Below are 20023 nucleotides of genomic sequence, written 5' to 3'. Positions count from 1 at the left end.
TAGACCAGGACCCCTTTCTTTGACTTCATAAAGCTCCGTGCCCTCTGAGCTTGTTTTGTTGTGTTTCTGTGAGAGGCAAGGGGCATGGTTTCCAGTAAATAGCTCGATTTGTGATTCATTCTTTCTTTATCAGCACGGTGATAGTCACAAGTAGAAAGAAGGCGATTAAATAGTTTTCTGTGTTCAGAGGAATTGGGAAGGCTGATCTTACACACTAAGGTAAATGAAGGCTTTAGCAAATATGTAACTTTGAGCTATATATAAGCAGCCACAATACAGTGGAAAGACACATGTATTGTGCATTATAGTTCCTGCTCTTTTACAGTAACTAATATTTTTGGAAAGAATAAATTTGAATAGAACAAATTCTCTCTGGGCAGTGGTTTTCTTATCTGCAGACTGAGGTTTGAGTAATAGTCTTCATGATGCTTGTAAATGCAGAATTCTGACTTGACACCCAAGACATAAGTTGTGTTTATGATTTCTCATAATACTTCTTTTTTACTCTCAAGCTAATCCATTCTTTTCTTTGCTCTCTGATTGTTCATACATGACCCAAATTTTAAAATACTAACAAATCACATTTAAATTATATTCTGGGGGCAACTGGGTAGCTCAGTCAGTTAAGCATCTGACTTCAGCTCAGGTCGTGATCTCCTGGTTTGTGAGTTTGAGCCCCTCATCGGGCTACACACTCACAGCGTGGAGCCTGCTTGGGATTCTCTCTCTCTCTCCCTCTCTCTCTCTGCTCTTCCCCAACTGGAACTTTCTCTCTCTCTCAAAATAAATAAACTTAGAAAAAAAGAATAAATGATATTCTAGAGGGTTTTCTTTATAGGTTTATTTATTTTGAGAGAGAGAAAGAGAGAGGGAGAGAGAGAGAGAGAGAGAGAGAGAATCCCAAGCAGACTCTGCCCTGTCAGCACAGAGCCCAACATGGGGCTTAATCTCACAAAGGGTGAAACCACAGCCTGAGCCGAGATCAAGAGCTTAGCCAACTGAGCCACCCAGGCGACCCTTTTCTAGAGGCTTGATATCATTCATTCCTGCCTAGAATTGAGAAACTGATTTCTGTGATCTTTATCTCTCCAGATATTTTTGTGGAAGACTGAGTAAATTGGATGTACATCCCTTAAGATGTACATCATTTAAGAACATTTATTGCCTCCTAGTATCTTTTATTTCTACTTATGTTCCCTACAACATTTAAAAGCAATTTGTAGTTATTGTAACAATCCACTTCGGAATATTCCAGTAGGCATCGCTGAAAATGGCATCTTCCAGTGTAACCACTATGCCATTGTCACATGTTAGAGAAAACAACAGTAGTTCAAAAATGTCTACTAATATACAGACCACATTTACATTTCTCCTGTTAGTCCCCAAGTGACTTTTATAGTTGGTTTGTTTTTCAATCTCGAATTCATTCAAGGTTTGCAAATTGCTTTTGGCTGTTATATTTCTTCATTTTTCCTTTAAATCTGGAACAGCAGCCATCAAACTATGGCATGGGACACTTCTGCATGGTTTGTTTTTCTGTCTCAATCTAACAAGGATTTTTACATTTTTAAAGAGTTGTGAAACCAAACAAAAATAAAACAAACAAAAAACAAGGAAGAATATCAGACAGACAGCTTATGAAAGCGTGAAAGCTTGGTGGCTGCCTGTCACAGGAAATGTTTGCTGATTCCCTTCTGATGGAGGAAGCACTGTCCTCACCTTCTCTGATTTTGAACAGTTTCGAAGATTCCAAGGCAATCACCCTAAAGAATGTGTCACAGATTCCAGATCACTTCGCTGTATTCCTCACCACTAGACCCAGGTTGAAGACTTTTGTTGGGAACATTTCAGAGCTGGATTTGTACGTCCAGAGAAACATCACGTTAAAAGAAACATGTGTCAATTCGTCTCCCTATTGACAGTGTGAAGTTTGACCATTTTGTTAAACTAGTGACTGTCACGTGTCTCTTTGCTAGGTGTATAATTTTCTCTTTATAAATAATAAATAATCTGAGTGATGATACCTTAAGATTGCATGACTATCTTATTTCCTAACCAACTTCACCCAATAGTATAATCATCTTTTAGTAATCCTTGCCTGAATCACTTATTACATTGGAAACGTGTAATATTATACCGTTCAATCTGGATTTATTTGGCATTATTCGAAATAGAAAAATCCTACTCCTTTTTCTTCTCTCCTCTTTGTCTTTTCTGTCTCTCACTGTGATTTTTTTTTTCCATATATGTTTAACACAGTGCTGTTAGTGATATTATCATTAGTTGGATGCCAGATTGTCTCTAACTTGTCTGATGGGAGCCCTTCAAGCTAGCACCTTTACCCTGCTGACATAAGCTCATTTGGACTTGAATGCTTTCTTAATTTCTAGCACATACTGTCTGAGTCTTATCCTGTACTTTCCTATCCCTGGAAGAATCAGCCAATTCTCCGAAGAACCTGATTTCTTTCAGTGGGGAATGCTATTTAGAAACCACGATCGGGGTATCTGGGTGGCTCAGTCGGATGAGCCTCCGACTTTGGCTCAAGTCATGATCTCATGGTCTGTGAGTTGGATCCTCACGTCAGGCTCTGTGCTGACAGCTCGGAGCCTGGAGCCTGCTTCGGATTCTGTGTCTCCCTCCCTCTCTCTGTCTTGTTTGTTTGCTTAAGGACTACATAGTGTTACGTTGTGTGGATACAACATAAACTGTTCACCATTCTTATTGGGATAGGCTTCTTTGATTTCGTGTTCCTGTAGCTGTGTCGTCAAATGTATATGTCACTGTATGGAACTTTGCCAGACTTCCCTCCATAGAAATCGCAGCATCTTGCATTTTCTTGTGCAGTGTCTGAGAGTATCCCACGGCCTCACTAAGCATGGCATTTAGGTTTTGAACTCTAGCACTTTGAGAGGTAAGAAATGATACCTCAATCTAGTTGTAATTGGTTTTTATTTTATCATGTTTGGAGTGCTTTAGTGGCCACTTGCATATACTTTTATACTTATTTTTTTATTGAAAAAACTTTATTTGTAATTCATTTTTAATGTTTATTTTTGAGAGAGAGAGACACAGCATGCGTGGGGGAGGGACAGAGAGAGAGGGGGACACAGAAGCTGAAACAGGCTGCAGGCTCTAAGGTGGGAAAGAACGAAACTTTCTGTTGCTCTGTAGCCTTGCTGTCCCTTGATGTTGTCAAGTATTTTAGATTTTGGCCACTTAAGTAAATGTGCAGTGTTTTGACATTGCTGTCTCAATTTGCGATTTCCTAATGACATGTGATATCAAACATCTCTTCGTATGGTTATTGCCACGGTAGATCTTCTTTGATGAGATGCTTGTTCAGGTATTTTGAATATATTTAGAAATGGTTGTTTGTTTTCTTATTGTTGAATTTTATGAGTTTACAGTTTTATATGTTACATTTAGGTCTCTTATCCATTTAGAGTTAATTTTTGTCAACACAGTGAGATTTGTGTGTAAGCAATTCCCTCCCTCCCTCCCTCCCTCTCCCCCCCTTTGTCTCCCTCTCTCTCTTTCTCCCTCTCTCTCTCTCTCTCTCTCTCTCTCTCTCTCCCTGGCGTGTAGACATCCAGTTGCTCCAACACCCATTATTGAAAAAGTTGTCTCTGTTCCATTGTATTACCTTTGCTCCTTTGTAAGAAATCAGTGACCCATATGGATATTGGTGTATTTCAGGGGTCTCTATTCTGTTTCATTGACCTATTTGTCTACTGGTCTGTCAATTCCACTCTGTCTTGATTACTGTAACATTAAACTAGGCCTTGAAGTCAGGTAGTATCAGTCTTCTGACTTTGTTCTTCTCCTTCAGTTTTGAATTGGCTCTTCTTTGTCTTTTTCATCCCCATATACACTTGAGAATCAGTTATTCAATACCCACAAAATAACTAGCTGAGATTTTCATTAAAGTTACACTGAATCTATAAATCAAGTTAGGAAGAACTGATAGCTTGAAAATATTGAATCTTCCTATCCACAAACATGAATATCTCTCCATTTCTTTAGTCATTTGATATCTTTCATGACATTTTTATGGTTTTCCTCATATAGATCTTACATATCCTTTGTTAAATTTTTTATCTAAGTATTTTGTTTTGGGCAACGTAATGTAAATGGTATTGTGTTTCATTTCAAATTTCACTACATCACTTCTGACATGTAGAGAAAAGCAATTAACTTCTGTATATTAATCTTAAATCCTAAAACCTTGCTATTATCACTTAATAGTTTCAGATTTTTTGTCTCCGTCCTTCCAGATTTTCTACAAAAACAATTAAGTCACCTGCAAACAAAGATCGCTTTATGTGTTCAATCTAAATATGCATACATTTAAAAATAAATAAATAGGGGCGCCTGGGTGGCGCAGTCGGTTAAGCGCCGACTTCAGCCAGGTCACGATCTCGCGGTCCGTGAGTTCGAGCCCCGCATCGGGCTCTGGGCTGATGGCTCAGAGCCTGGAGCCTGTTTCTGATTCTGTGTCTCACTCTCTCTCTGCCCCTCCCCCGTTCATGCTCTGTCTCTCTCTGTCCCAAAAATAAATATAAATGTTGAAAAAATAAATAAATAAAAATAAAAATAAAAATAAATAAATAAATAAATATGCATACATTTTATTTCTTTTTCTTATCTCATTGCTTTAGCTGACACTTCCAATACAATATTGAAGGAAGCAGTGGCTGGCAGGGGAGCATCCTTGCTTTGTTCCTGATCTTAGTAGGGAAGCTTTGAGTTTCTCCCCATTTAGTATGTAGGGTTTTATAGGTGTCTTTGATCAAGGTAAGAAAGTTCCTTTCTATCCCTAGTTCGTCAAAAGTTTGTATCAAGTAGGGGTATTGGATATTGTCAGATGCTTTTTCTACACCTTTTGAGATAATCATGAGATTTTTCTTCTTTAGTCAATTGATGTGATGGGTTATGTTAATCGATTTTTGAATGTTGAACCAGCCTTACATACCTGTGATAAATCCTACTTGATCATGGTGTATAAATATTTTTTTAAATTTTTTGTTGGATTTGATTTACTTATGTTGAGAATTTTTGCATCTACCTTCAAAAGAGATAGTGGTCTCTAGTTTTTATTTCTTATAATGTTTTTGTCTGGTTTTGTTTTCAGGGTAATGCTGGTCTTATAGAATGAATTAGGAAGTATTCCCTCTGCTTCTGTTTTCCAGAGGAAATTGTAGAGAATTAGTATAATTTCTTCCTTACAGGTTTGGTGTAATTCACCAGTGAACCCACCTGAGTCTGGTGCTTTCTTTTTTGGAAAGTTATTCATTATTGATTCAGTTTCATTAATACATACAGGCCTATTCAAATTGTGTATTTCTTCCTGTGTAAGGTTGGAGAGATTGTGCCCTTCAAGGTATTGGTCCATTTTATGTAGATTATCAAATCTGTGAGCATAAAATTTTTCATGATACTAATTTATTATCATTTTAATGTCCATGGTATCTATAGAAATGCCCTCTCTTTTGTTTTTGGTATAATAAATTGTGTTTCTCTCCTTCTCTCTTTCTCTCACTCTCTCTCTCTCACTCTCTCTCTTTCCTTAGTTAGCCTGCCTAAAAGCTTACCAATTTTATTTTATTTTATTTTATTTTATTTTATTTTATTTTATTTTTAATTTTTGTTTTTTCAACGTTTATTTATTTTGGGGACAGAGAGAGACAGAGCATGAACGGGGGAGGGGCAGAGAGAGAGGGAGACACAGAATCGGAAACAGGCTCCAGGCTCCAGGCTCGGAGCCATCAGCCCAGAGCCCGACGCGGGGCTCGAACTCACGGACCGCGAGATCGTGACCTGGCTGAAGTCGGACGCTTGACCAACTGCGCCACCCAGGCACCCCAAAGCTTACCAATTTTATTGACCTTTTCCAACAACTAGTTTTTGGTTTCACTGATATTCTCTATGATTTTCTGCTTTTAATCTCATTGATTTCTACTCTAATTCTTATTATTTCTTGTCTTTTGCTTACTTTGGATTTAACTTGCTCCTCTTTCTCTGTTTTCCTAAAGCAGAACCTTGGATCACTGATTTTTAGATCTTTCTTCTTTCCTAACATAAACATTCAGTGCTATAAATTTCCCTCGAAGCACCGCTTTTGCTGCATCTTGCAAATTTTGATAAATTGGGTTTTCATTTTTATTTAGTCCAAAATATTTTTTAACTTCTCCAGACATTTTTCTCTGAGACCCTTGTGTTAGTTAGAAGCATACTGTTTCATCTCCAAGTATTTGGGTAATTTTCTAGCTATCTTTTTAAAGTTGTTGACTTCTAATTTAATTCCACTGTGGTCTGAGAGCATTTATATGATTTGTATTCTGTTAAGTTGGTTAAGGTGTGTTTTATGGCCCAGAAGGTGGTCTGTCTTGGGGAGTGGACCCTGGGGGTTTGAAAAGAATGTGTCATCTTCTGTTGTAGGATGGAGTAGTTGATAAGTGGTGATTATATCCAGTTATTTAAAAGTGCTCTTGAGTTAAAATGTGTCTTTACTGATTTTCTGCTTGCTGGAGCTATCCATTTCTGATAGAAGGATGTTAAAGTCTCCAGCTGTAACCATGAATTCATCATTTTTTTTTTTTGCTCTTTGCGTGTTTCTTTGTTTGTTTGTTTTGCATCTCTAGCATTTTTTACCTCACATATTTTAATGCTCAGCTACCTCCTTGATCTTACTGGACAACCGACTCTAGATAAGTACATTAAGAGACTTTAGTACTGACCTATAGTAATGGGGGTGGGGTGAGGAGAGAAGGGAGAGAAATGCTAGCAAGGTTTGACTTTGCCAGTATCATCATCTGCTTAGAGCCACCATTACTCCTACTATTTCTTATGTCCCTTTTTTCTCTGATCTGGTCTTCCCTGCTTCCAGTCACATCTGTCCTCAGACCTAAGCTGCTGTGAGCACATGAGGGCAGACCCTGCATACCTAAAGCTGAACCAAATCCGTTGGTTCCCTTCCCTTACCCCTTGCAACTCTCGTTATTCAAGGGGGCAGACATAGAATCTGCCCTATTGCAATATGCTATTGTAGGTTGAACCCTGAGATCAACCCTTATATAGCCCATGTTTCTTTGTTAAGGACAATGTCTCTATAAACTGACTGCAACCATAATGTGTTCTTAGGAAGTAGGAAATACGTCTCTACAGTTAAACTTGTACCTAAAGCCGGGCTTGTGTTTGGCATACACTCTATGGATCGACTTCATCTCTGTTTTTCAAAAACAAGGAATGAACAACTGAAGTATAAGCTTTAAAATGTGAGATATCGGACTATGCTTCTCATTTTCATTTAAATTCAGATTTACGAATTAAGGTGACTAAGCCAGATGACATCCTGGTCAAACAAAGATTCAGCACACTGCGCCCCAAGATGAATGACCTACAAATCCTTCCCCCCTTTGTTTACTTTTTGTGGTACCTGGAACATCCTTCCTCTGTCTTCTTCAAGTACAAGTAAATATGTCACACCTCCCACTGCTATTATTTCGCAGCTGAGGGAAGTTCCAGGTCACTTTTTTCCTAATACCACTTTCATGGTATTTTTGGCTTCTCTTTCACTTGTGTCACTGCACTCCTGTTATGACCACTAGGTTACTAAACCATTGAAAGTAGAATTCGCAGTGCTTAGCTCTGAAACCATTGTGCTTAGCACCGAAACCTCCTAGTTGACGATAAAAAAAAAATTCTACACAAATTCTCCATATGCACACAAATGTACACATGCATACAGTCAGCTACATTCCAATCTTTTCCATAGCTTCGTTGATAATCTGCAAGAATGTTTATACTTAGGACTTTGGGGAAATAAATGTGAAACACAAATAAAATACCCAAGGGTAGGGAAAAGGATGGATGCGTATATATTGATATGCAATATATCAATTGCAAATATATGCAATATGTATCAATTGTATACATTGTAGGAGAAGTGAAAGAGTGAAATAGATGTTAAACTGGGAAGCCGTACACAAAATAACCGACTTTCCATATTTCTATTTATTTTGCAAAGCAAACTCATTCACTGCTTTTAATTCAGATGTCTATCAGGACACCTGTACTTGGGGACACTTTAATGAACATGCACAAGAAATTCGAATCTGCTGTGTGAGTTGAGGCAATGTTAACAGATTTCTCTCTGTTTAACCTGACGAACTAAATCAGGTATAAGAAGTGTCTGAAGAATTTGAGACTGATAATAATCCCAAGTTCACGGGAAGTTTTGAAATTCTCTGCAATGTTATATAGGCTCAGGTGAAATCTCTCTTAAGAGATTGTCAACAACTTGGGAAAGGGAAAATGGCAGTCCTAAGGGAATGCAGGGGTACAAAAAGCCGAATAGCAATTCTTGTTTAGTAAGCGTGTTGTGAACATCCACTATCTTCCCTTTGCAGTACTAAGAATGAAGGTTGTAAAGCTAATAAAACACACTCTTAACCCTGTGGAGTTCACAGTATGGTCGGGTATAAAAGCATGTTCTCCCCCAAATGATGATATTCTGTGCTAAGTCTGTAGAAAAGATCTGATCGGTGTATTTGCAGAGTGTAATAAATAGAATGCTTAGCCCTGCAAAAAAGAGGCAGGGGCAGTTTTCAGAGAAGATGTTGGGAGTATCAGCAGGAGGTGTTTGGCCTTCACAGAACAACGAAAGGAGAATTCAAGCCCAAGGCAAAAAGGCATGAGCATGCCTGGCACATTCTATTGACTGCTAGAAGTTCAGCAAGGTAAGGGCCCAGGCTTCCCTGCTTGGGAGCATTAAAAAGAAGTGTTTAGGGGCGCCTGGGTGGCGCAGTCGGTTAAGCGTCCGACTTCAGCCAGGTCACGATCTCGCGGTCCGTGAGTTCGAGCCCCGCGTCGGGCTCTGGGCTGATGGCTCAGAGTCTGGAGCCTGTTTCCGATTCTGTGTCTCCCTCTCTCTCTGCCCCTCCCCTGTTCATGCTCTGTCTCTCTCTGTCCCAAAAATAAATAAATGTTGAAAAAAAAAATAAAAAAAAAAAACACACAAAAAAACAAAAACAAAAAAAGAAGTGTTTAGTCTGATTGCAAATACTCAGGGTTTTCACGGAAAGGCGTTTGGGCTTGATTCCGAAATAATGGTGAGGCAGTAAAGATTGATTCTTGTGGAAACTTTGAGAATGTTCCTGTATAATGTTTCTTTGAGACACTGGCCCTGATTCACATGCACTGGCTAGGAAACCAATCGAACACTCGGGAGTCCAGATGGCACAAAGACTACTCTTAAGGTGGCTGTTAGAAGCAAAACTCTTTAGGTGACTCTCGTTGTAACTCTGCAGGGCAATAGAGAGCAGTATTCCCAGCTGGTCTCACTCCAGTCCTTCCTTTAGTCTCAATTGTTCTCTTCCAGAATGTCTCCCCTAATGAACCTGATCCAACTGGATATCCCTTGATTATCCATCCTGCCATCACTCCCGTCACTTACTGGCTCTTTTTGCTCCCTCTTTGTTCCTTTGTCATTTCCATGTGTTTATGCATCGTCTCCTGACCTCAACCATTCTGTTCACACAGTAAACGTTCAGTAAATTCTCTCTATTGTTTTTGATTAGCTGACTATCCCGTAAGACTTAAGAAATAGAAGAGTCTGGGAATTTCAGCAAAAGTGTATCATAATAAAGGAAGCCCCCATTAGGTAACAGAAAAATTGAGCCTGCTGGCTAACATATATTATGGCAACAGAGGGAAGACTAGAAAAGCAAACACAGCATTCGAAAATAGTCTCTGAAAAGAAAGGAAGAGAAGAGTTAATAAAGGCTCACTCTCTGAGAGATCAATCACACTTTGGCTACAGGACTAGCTTTTGAGAATGTTGGACCAAACGATTGCCTTGGAATATTTGTTTTCTTACCAAGTAATTTTCCGTGATTTTTTAAAATATAGTAAAAGTGCTTAATATGCCTTATAAACGTCACCGGCATATTTTCAATACAATGTCATTTCTCCAAGCCACAAAGTCCTTTCAGCCCCGTAATTTCCATCAGCACCGTCAGGATTCAGGGAAGCCCTACCAAGATTTTGGTGGCAGATTTCCATCACTACAAAACAGGACCAGTTTGGAACTGAGGCAAATACCAATTCATTCTGAGAGAGAACATGGAAGCCGAGACATGATGAGCCTGGCCCACATCCTGGGCTCCGGTTGCCTGGTAAACAAACAAAGCCTGGCATTCATCTGCACGGGAGGATAAGGGAGATTACAGAGTGTGTTTTTAGGACATCCAATGATAGGTGAAAGTTGTCTCAAGTCCAAACAGCCCCGGGATTATCTTTAATGCCATTACCTACCTGCTATTATATAGTGAAGAAATTTGATGACAGTGTGTGTTAATAAGCATGACCGTGTGTTAATAACCAAGACTGAACGATATAAACAGAAAAACAGAAGATGACACAGATGTAAATGTGAGAACTGCCTTACCCTGATACGTTGCACGTCAGCTCAGAGAAACTGAACTAAGCTGTTGCTTTGGCAACGTGAAAAGTACAGGGAAGACCTCTCCCCAGACGCCCCACCTTCACCCTGCACGGTTATCTTCCAACAAGATCTTTACTTTCTGGTAGGCTTTTATCTTGGGGGAGGAGGTTTGAATAAGATCAATAATTTAATTTCCGTGCATAGCAAGTGAAATAATAGGGGGGGCAGAAGATAAATGAGGAAGGACCCTCAGAGGATGAAAGGAGTGCCTGGGAGAATTGAAGTCGTCTCCTTAGTTATTTGGTCTCGGGGGATGCCTGTGTCAAAAAAAAAAAAAAAAAAAAAAGAGGGCGAGAAAAGCAAATGCAGAGAAGGGCACATCCGAGGGCTTGGCCGCAGACCAGAGGTAGGTCTGGCACCAGAGCTCTCAGTGGGGAGAGGCTTTTTTCCTTCACAGAGAGTTATGGACACATAAACACTGTTTAGGTGGATCTTTCATAAACACTTATTCCCTGTTAGAGCTTCCCATTTATTTCCTTCATAGCATTTATTGCCAAGTGGCAAGTAAATTACCCATTTTCCAGCTTGCTCCTTTATTTCTGGTTTCCCCAAAAAGAGAGACCTTGTCTTTTGCACAGTCTCTAGGATTCATCAAATAATACTGTTGAGTCGTCGAATACAGTGATGAACGAATGAATATTTCAGTGCTGCAGAGAGGTTGGTAAGAATGAGCTGAGGAAATGTTGCTGATGAGTGGGGTGGCATTTAGGGAGGACTTGATAGTTTATAGGAGAGCAGTGTTGGTGCCATCGTGTAGAGCCTAAGATTGCAAGGGCCTACGAGAGTTCTTAAACCGGTTCTCAAGGTTGACCCTGGATCACACACACCATGGCGCGGTCTGTAACCTGCGCTCAGCCCATCCCAGCTCAGCATAGAAGGCTGGGGTAGCATCATTTCCCTGCTCTGCCATATTGGATTCCCAGACACTCACTGCAAAACCAGAAACTCTAATGAGGACCGTGTTATGCGTCTGTGTTCCAGTGCACGGTTGCCCGTTGCCCCATTGACAGCAACCCCCTTCTGCAGAAAGTATTTCTTCAAAGCCACGCTTCTAATAGGGCAGTATGTGGTAGAGTCCTAGCAATCCTAACCATGGGAGTAGAACGTAATCCAAGATGGACTGGCTAATCACAGGCCTTCTTCCTCTACTCCCTTCTTACCTGTTCATCTGGGACCTGAGGTGGTGGTGGCTACTCCAAGCATGGTCACATGACCCAAGCCAGAAAAACCATAGTCCCTTCTTGGAATTTTTTAAATGTTTCCTGGAGAAAAAGAGTGTTTTTCTCTCTTGATTACACTGTGGTGAGGATGTGATCCAGAGGCTGACTGGGGCCCTGGCCCTGGCTGATGGAAAACAGTGAGCTGAGGAAATGAAACCAATGCTCAGAAAGAAGCAGAAATCTAAGGAAATTCCCAGAGGCACATGGGGTCCCTAACTTAGGTCACTACTGCCCCTCCAGAGTTTTGGTTTTTGAGTTTTCTTCTTGAGTCACTGTGCTACTTTAATATTCTTACCCCAAATCCTGTGTTTTAAGTTAGCCTGAAGTCAGGGTGCCTGGGTGACTCAGTTGGTTAAGTGCTCAACTCTTGTTTTTTGGATTTTTTTTAATGTTTATTTATTTATTTTGAGAGAGAGAGAGAGAGAGAGAGAGAGAGAATGCCAATAGGGGAAGGGCAGAGAGAGAATTCTCAAGAGAATCCCAGTCTCACAAACTGTGAGGTCATGTCCTGAGCTGAAATCAAGAGCTGGATGTTTCACCAACTGAGCCACATAGGTTCATGAGTTCAAGCCCTGTGTCGGGCTCTGCACTGACAATGCAAAGCCTGCTTGGGATTCTCTCTCTTCCTCTCTCTTTCTGCCCCTCCTCCACTCGCTTCTGAGCTCTCTTTCTCTCCCTCTTTCTCAAACTAAATAAATAAACTTGAAGTTATTATGAAATTAATTTCTGTCATTTGCACCCAAGAAAACCCTAATACAAATAGTTATTCTTTTATATATTTATTTATTTTAATTTCAAAAATAAAACCAGAAAGGGTCATGGGGAGTAATTTTCCCTAGCCTTTGAATAGGCAGCCAGGAGAATTTAATTGTCCACTCAGAGGCTACATTAAGAATAAGAATGTTTCTACCTTACGTTAGCTTTTTCTACTTAGTTTTGTTCTAACTCAAAACAGAGGACCAAACTCCCGTAAAGAGTTAAGAGGGGTCAGAAGATTAATGGCTGCAGATGCTCACCTTCCTCATTTCAGTATTAATTCATTTAGGGAAGTGGGTAGATTCTGAAGCAGAATTGTACCCTACTGGATGGAACCCTTCACCCACTGAACTCTAGAGTCTCATTCTGAGGAAAGAATTCACCATTGGTAGACCAAAACACAAAACACCACTGATAGTGTGTATAGGAAGAGAGATTTTGCAAGTGAAAATACATCAGGAGGCACCTGGGTGGCTCAGTCAGTTAAGCATCCGACTTTGCCTCAGGTCACGATCTCACGGTTTGTGGGTTCGAGCCCCACATCGGGCTCCATGCTGACAGCTCAGAACCTGGAGCCTGCTTCCAATTCTGTCTCCCTCTCTCTCTGCCGCTCCCCCGTTCACTCTCTGCCTTTCTCTCTCTCCCAAAAATGAATAAACATTAAAAAAAATAACAATTAAAATTTTTAAAAAAGAAAATACATTACAGTTTAGTCTTTGTCTTTTTTCCCGCTCTTTTTAATTTTTCCTCCCCATTTCAAGGCCTTTGTTTCTTTTTCTATTGCATATGCACAAGAGGGTATTCCATAGAGTCCATTGTGGTCGGGGAGAAAAGCATGTAATAAAACATGCTCTTTTAAAACACAAGGAATAGTGTATAAACATGTTGCACTTGAGAACATGGGGGTTGACTTCCTAGGCCTAAATGCAACAGTAGTGACCTCTGTACCCATGACTTAAACCTTGAACAGAGTTATGAAGTGTGGCAAGCAGCTATCCTTTCTTCCTACCCACCATCCAGTCTCCTTACTCCTTGCTAACAGAACTCTCTGATACAGCATTAGTATATGCAGGGGCACAGTATAATCGTGGTTTGCTTAAGACGATCATCATGAGCTCTTACATTTTGCCAAGAATTGGTCCAGTCATCAAAAGGATGAACTTGTGACTCTGTCCTCGCCTAGGTAAGACCTAAGGGGAAGACTACCTAGGGATGCCAAGAAAGATTCCCCACAGAGGGTGGGGGGTGTTGCTCCTGTCCCTTCTCTTCCTACTCAGTCACTATAGTGTGGGGATATGATACATGGAGGTATGACAAAAAGGAGATGAAATAGGCTACCCAAGGATGGAAGAACAAAAAGATGGAAGTCAATGTTAGAGTTATGTTCTAGTGGTCTGCTCACCCATTTATGCAATTATTGGTTATCCACACTAAATGCATCTTAGCTGATACATAGAATTGAAATAGAATTGAAAGCAGTTACGTCCTCCAGTTTTCATCGTGATAAGGAAGAGATGGGTAATAATGAACAAATATTTTTAACATGGAAAAACCAAGTATTTCAGGAGCGTATCATAAACGTTGGGTACAGAAGTTCTGTTGTAAGTCAAGGCCACGCAACTATAAGGCAATAACACAGGTAGAACAAGGCAGAATTGAACTTGATGTATGCTAAAATACACTTGGTCTGGTTTTACTTTATACACCATTTCTCTCGTGGACAACGTTAGCACTTACAGATATGATTAAAAACAGAATAAGTGAACAGAATGCGTAATGGCCCTCAGCTGAGTATCGGAAAATTAAAACAGATTTGAAAACTCTTCTGCAACACTCAGAATTTAAATACACTGAGTATGTCAGCAATTTTGTACTCTCACAGCAAGAGATAAAAGAAGCAAAGATAAAGGGATGCACAAAATAGGAATGTCTTTGGGGATATTAAGGCAATTAAGAGCAATATGGAAGTAATCAAAACTTGGTCGACAGACCAAATAAGACCTTATGAAATAAAAATATGGGCCAACATTTGCAAAATGTTGCATGCCTTCAGATTACATATGTCTACAACAGAAATCAGGGGTTAGATTTCAATGAACAGATATGAAACATTAGCAATGGATGAAATGAAAAAGGATTTCCTAGGCTTGAAATAGTCAGTGTTTCTCAGTCTTTCATCATGAGAGACAAAGCATCACATGAGTAGAAAACATGCAAAAGTCCAACCAGCAAAGCTCGTTTCATTTATTGTGAACCACTGTGTTTCAGATCAGTGTGAGATAGCCAAGAAGTTTTTATGGAGTTTTTAATTTTCTCAGATTATTCTTTCCTGAGATAATAGGGGATAAAAAGCATGCCTAATGAATGCAACCAGTATCCCAGCATGAAACATACAGAAGTGGCTGAAAGGACGCACCAACGGTGGGTTAATGAAACCAAGATACCCACATCAGGGGATACTGTGCTTCTCTGGAGGCTTCCCTGGGAGAGAAATAAGAACCACAGACATAGATAAACACAGGGTTTAAACTATCAGTCAATGCAGATCTCATGAATATGAGAATGCAGCCAACAGATGTGACCCAAACCGCACCAGACAGAGGGAAATCATAACGAGGCAGACGAAAAGCTATGTCTCTGTCTGGATTATATGTGATGGGCTGGAAACTGACATATTACAATCCCGATGTCAATGCAGCAGCTGTCATCTTACTGATCCACTTGTGTATCTCTCAACGCATTCGGCCTCCTTTTGTGGTTCTTCCAATGTGGCAGTATCCTAAAAAAGATTATTTTAATCATATCAAAGACATTTGAACTTTAATAACAATGCCACAGAGGAGAGGCAGAGCGGGCGCTTCTGTTGCTAATTTGTTTCATTGCTTCTTACGTTTGCAGCTTTGTTTCATCCAGGCTTACCTCTGGTGTTTGCAGTTTGATTAAGGAACGTCTAAATGCTGTTACTGCACCACCCACCCATGCCCCCATCCCTGAATATCAAAAACCCCACCCTGTTTCTTTGGCTAAAAATTGGGGGACCAGAATCAGACTGATTTTCAGCCAGGACATGTTCCTGCTGGTTTACTTAGAGAGGTGTTTCCTTACGGTCCCTCAAACAGTTGTGAAAATTCCTCTGGGAGCCTGGTGTCTGTGCCCCAAGTATTACACCGACAGTACAGTCACCAGACAGAGAAACTGCTAATGAGCCACTCTTAGAATCCATCCACAGGCTGGTAGACAAAATATCTAGAACCTTCAGGGTCATGGGAATAAATCACCTTTCCCGTTAGTCTTCATAAGTGACAGGAAGAGGCCTCCAAGTAAAGCAACGTTTCAAGCCCAAGGAGCATTCCATAACCACAGAGCGTTATTCCAGAGAAACATTAGCAACACAAACCTCTTCGGCTTTAAAAGGTTTCGAAACACACTGGACATGAAATTGGTAACAAGCCTGCTATGAGGTAACAATCCTGCTGGGAAACAGGAGTGGTGGAGATGTCGGCCTTTTTCCTATTTCCTGAGACTGAAGGGAATAGACAAGAATGCTGTTTATGGCAAAGATATCCGAAGCACGGTTGCCAATGAAAACTGTTCCTGTCCAGTTGCTGCATAGTCACGGAGGGAAGGATTAAGTGCTTGACGAAAGGGACCCAAACTCAAGGGACTCTTTCTGTCCCAGCCTTGGTATTCAGTCACCACCATCTAGGACAGGTCACTTGAGAGCTTTATCTCTAAAATGAGACGTTGGGTGAAATGACCTTTCAAGTCCCGTCCCCTCTCAACCGCACAGGTACCCAACATTGACATCTGAGAGGGAGGCAGACGGATCCCATGAACAGAACAGAACCTCTCCCTGAAATAGTCTTCCTTTGGTTAATTGGTTAAGAACTTCTCATCTTCACTTTCCTACATCGAAATCTTGAAAGCTCAAGACACATGTCAAGGGTGAGGGTGGGGCATAGGAAGCTCTTCTGTTTGGGAAAGTGCTTAAATGAAGTAAACAGGTGAGAAAGGGGGATTTGTAGAGTAATGCAAAGGAGTAGAAGCCATTGTGGATTAATCGCCTTCAGGGAAACGGGTTTATGCCATGATGTCTTTAGGCATAATTAATATTTTATTCAGAGATTAAGAGTGATCCTGGTTAGACCACATAAGCCAAACTCGAGGCAATGAGCTGCTGTGAACCACAGGTCAAGGCGGATGGGCACGACTGTGCTCTTGGGCCAGACTGGAAAATCCTTTTCCTAAAAACGTTGGATACAGTGTAGACTGGCGCAGTGAAAAATAACTCATATTCATACAACCTGTGGCAGTTAGCTAATGTATCACAAGTCCCCCAAAACGTAGCAGCTGAAAACAACAATCGTTTATTTCTCTATTTCACAGTTTCTGTGAACAGCTTTCCTGGGTATTTCTTTTTTTTTTTTTTTTTTTTAATTTTTTTTTTCAACGTTTATTTATTTTTGGGACAGAGAGAGACAGAGCATGAACGGGGGAGGGGCAGAGAGAGAGGGAGACACAGAATCGGAAACAGGCTCCAGGCTCCGAGCCATCAGCCCAGAGCCTGATGTGGGGCTCGAACTCACGGACCGCGAGATCGTGACCTGGCTGAAGTCGGACGCCTAACCGACTGCGCCACCCAGGCGCCCCTTTCCTGGGTATTTCTAAGGTCACTCAAAAGATGTCAGACAGCAAGTAGAGCTGTGGTCATCCAAAACTTGACTAGGAATAGAAGCACCTTCAAGGTGACTCCCTCTCCTGACTGGCAAATTGGTGCTGGCTCTTTGTGGGATCCTTCAGTTCCTCCCCACTTGGGCCTTTCCACAGGGCGTGTGGTTGTTCTCACCCGAGGAACCGATTCAAGAAGGCAGGGTAGAAGTCGCAGTGCCCTGATCTGGCCTCAGATGTCACACACTTATTTTTGCCCTATTCCATCGGTCATACCAACGGCCTTCATTTGGGAGGAGACCACACGAGAGCGTAAGGACCAGCTGTTGAGGATGATTAGACGCCATCTTGGAGATTGCGTATCGCACAGCCAGCAAGTGATGGAGGTGGTATTCCTGCCTAGACATCTGGCTCCACAGTCTGTGCTCTTCACCGCTATGTTAGGCTGCCTCTTGGCTGCTACTCATGCCCTCTCACTGAGGATGGAGAGAAGTCGAGGAGTCACAAGGGAAGCCAGACTAGAAAGTCCTGTAAACCCTGAGTGAAAAGCTTGAAGTTTTATTTCTTTTCCCCCCTTTCTTTTTTAAAAGAATTTTTATTCTTTTCAAGATCCAGTTTTAGGTTTATAATGCCCTCTAATTTCCCTCTATGAAGACACTTTGTCCTTGCAACATCATCCCAGTTGGGGGAGTGAGACCTGAGTTCTGAATTCTGACCGGCTCGAAAGCAGTGGAGATCGATCCAGCTGGAGCTGCTCAGCAGGGCCTAGGGGCCAGGGACAGGTGGGAGCAGGGAAAGGAGGGTGGGCTGGCTCCTTTTCTCAGGACATGGAGGGAATAAAAAGAGGAGGGAAGAGGAGATTTTGCTTCCTTTGGTATAAGAGGTATTCCCTAGCAGACATAGGTTACAAGTTAGGAGAGCTTTTATGGTTATCAATTACTGCCTTCTGCAAATAAGTAAGAATCGGGCACAAAAGAATTCCTCAGATTTCAAGGTGAATATGCAAAAAATAGACCCCAAAGAGGCAAGGCCAAAGAAAAAGTGGTGATTTGGATAAGTCTAACCATGTCCTTGTATATTAACAGACAATTAACTTCAATATTGAGAAATTACTGCCTAAAGCTGAAAGTTAATTACATTAGGGTCCTTTCTTCTTACAATTTGGGTGTGGTCTTCTCAGGAAGTAGAGAAAGCTGAGGAAGGTTTTCCCCCTAGTCAGACACTGATAATCCCTGAATAAAAGTTAATTCACAGGGGCGCCTGGGTGGCTCAGTTGGTTAAGCATCCGATTCTTGGTTTTGGCTCAGGTCATGTTCTCGTAGTTGGCAGATCGAGCCCTGCATCAGGCTCCATGTTCACAGTGTGGACCCTGCTTGGGATTCTCTCTCCGCCCCTCCCCTGCTCTCTCTCTCTCAAAATAAATAAACTTTTTTTAAAAAGGCACTTCTTAGAAGATAGTATGCATATAGCTAATAAACACATGACAATTTTGTTCAAGCTTGCTAGTAATCTAACTTGCTACAGAAATATCGATTAAAACACAATATTCCATTTTCTGCTTAGCGTATCTGCAAAACTTTTAAATATGAATAATATATAGCACTGGCAAAGTTCTAGGGAATAGGCCCAGTGCTACACTATTAATAGACATGTAAATTAGGGCAGGTTATGAGAGGAACACTTGACAGTATTTCTCAAAATTCGACTTCCAAGTGTTATCGTAACGAAATACTCCCACTTGACGTATGTACAAGGGAGCCCACTACAAAACAGCATATAATGGTGAAAAATTAGAATCCCAATGTTGAATCTGTAAAGGCCTGGTTAAAAATAATTACGCTATATTCATACTGCAGAATTTCATCCAGCGGCTTAAAGGACTATGGAAGATCAATACATACCGACCTGAAAAATTTTCTAGGCCATACTGTTAAATGAAAAAAGCAAGTACGATGTAAGAACTGTAAGAACAATAAGTACAGTATAATTTTATTTATGTAAAAAATAACACAAAACTACATATTGTGTAGATGTGTATCTATAAGTAAATCAATCCAGAGAAAAAGATCCAGAAGGCTGCATATCTCTCCATGAAGCATGGTCACTCCCGAAAAATCGAGTAAGATTTGTTAGTGGGAGGTGGGGGAGGAGAGAATATAATAGGTAGAGGAAGCTATGAAAAGGAAAACTACAAGTTTTTTAAATAAGAATTTATTCATGCATTGCTTGTGTGAAAGAAAGAAAGAAAGAGAAAAAAAGAAAAAAAAAAACTGTGAATGTTTTAAACATTCAGGCATTCTAGACCAAGTAGTCAGTGCACAAAAACATTCTGTATGCATACACAATATCGCCTTCTTGCAGTCACGTTCTCAGAAAATCAAGCCTTGTTTGCCTGAAACTAAGCAATAGTTTCGGAAAGAATGAAGAGAAATAAACCCATCTATCTCTGTCGTCCGTTGTTAGGTTTAAGCCATACTGTCTTCTGTTTTCTGTCTTGGTAGCCTTCTTACGATCATTGTTTCCTACTCAGCTCATATAAAAAGTCTAAAACATAAACCCTCAGTTGAACTGGAAAATTGGACATGAAAAGAGCACTTCAGAAAAAGCCAGGTTCTGTGTTTGAGGCACCCAGACGTTCCCACGTGAATATTGCAAATAAAAATAGATCAGTAATCCATGGGCTCTTTCAACATGAAAAAGAGATGTTACACCACCCAAATCTCAACAGATACTCTTACCTTCTCTCCAGATTTGTCTATATAACAATATAAGCTGCCTACTGTATGTGACTGGTACCAATAGTTTGCCTGTTCCTCACACCGTGTTTTCTGTAGTAAATACTTTTGTCTGTTCTAAGCCTTCTCCTTTCTTC

This window comes from Leopardus geoffroyi, chromosome A1, assembly GCF_018350155.1.
Source record: "Leopardus geoffroyi isolate Oge1 chromosome A1, O.geoffroyi_Oge1_pat1.0, whole genome shotgun sequence".
Lineage (NCBI taxonomy): Eukaryota > Metazoa > Chordata > Mammalia > Carnivora > Felidae > Leopardus > Leopardus geoffroyi.
The sequence above is the reverse complement of the archived record's forward strand: the minus strand, read 5'-3'. Positions refer to the sequence as shown.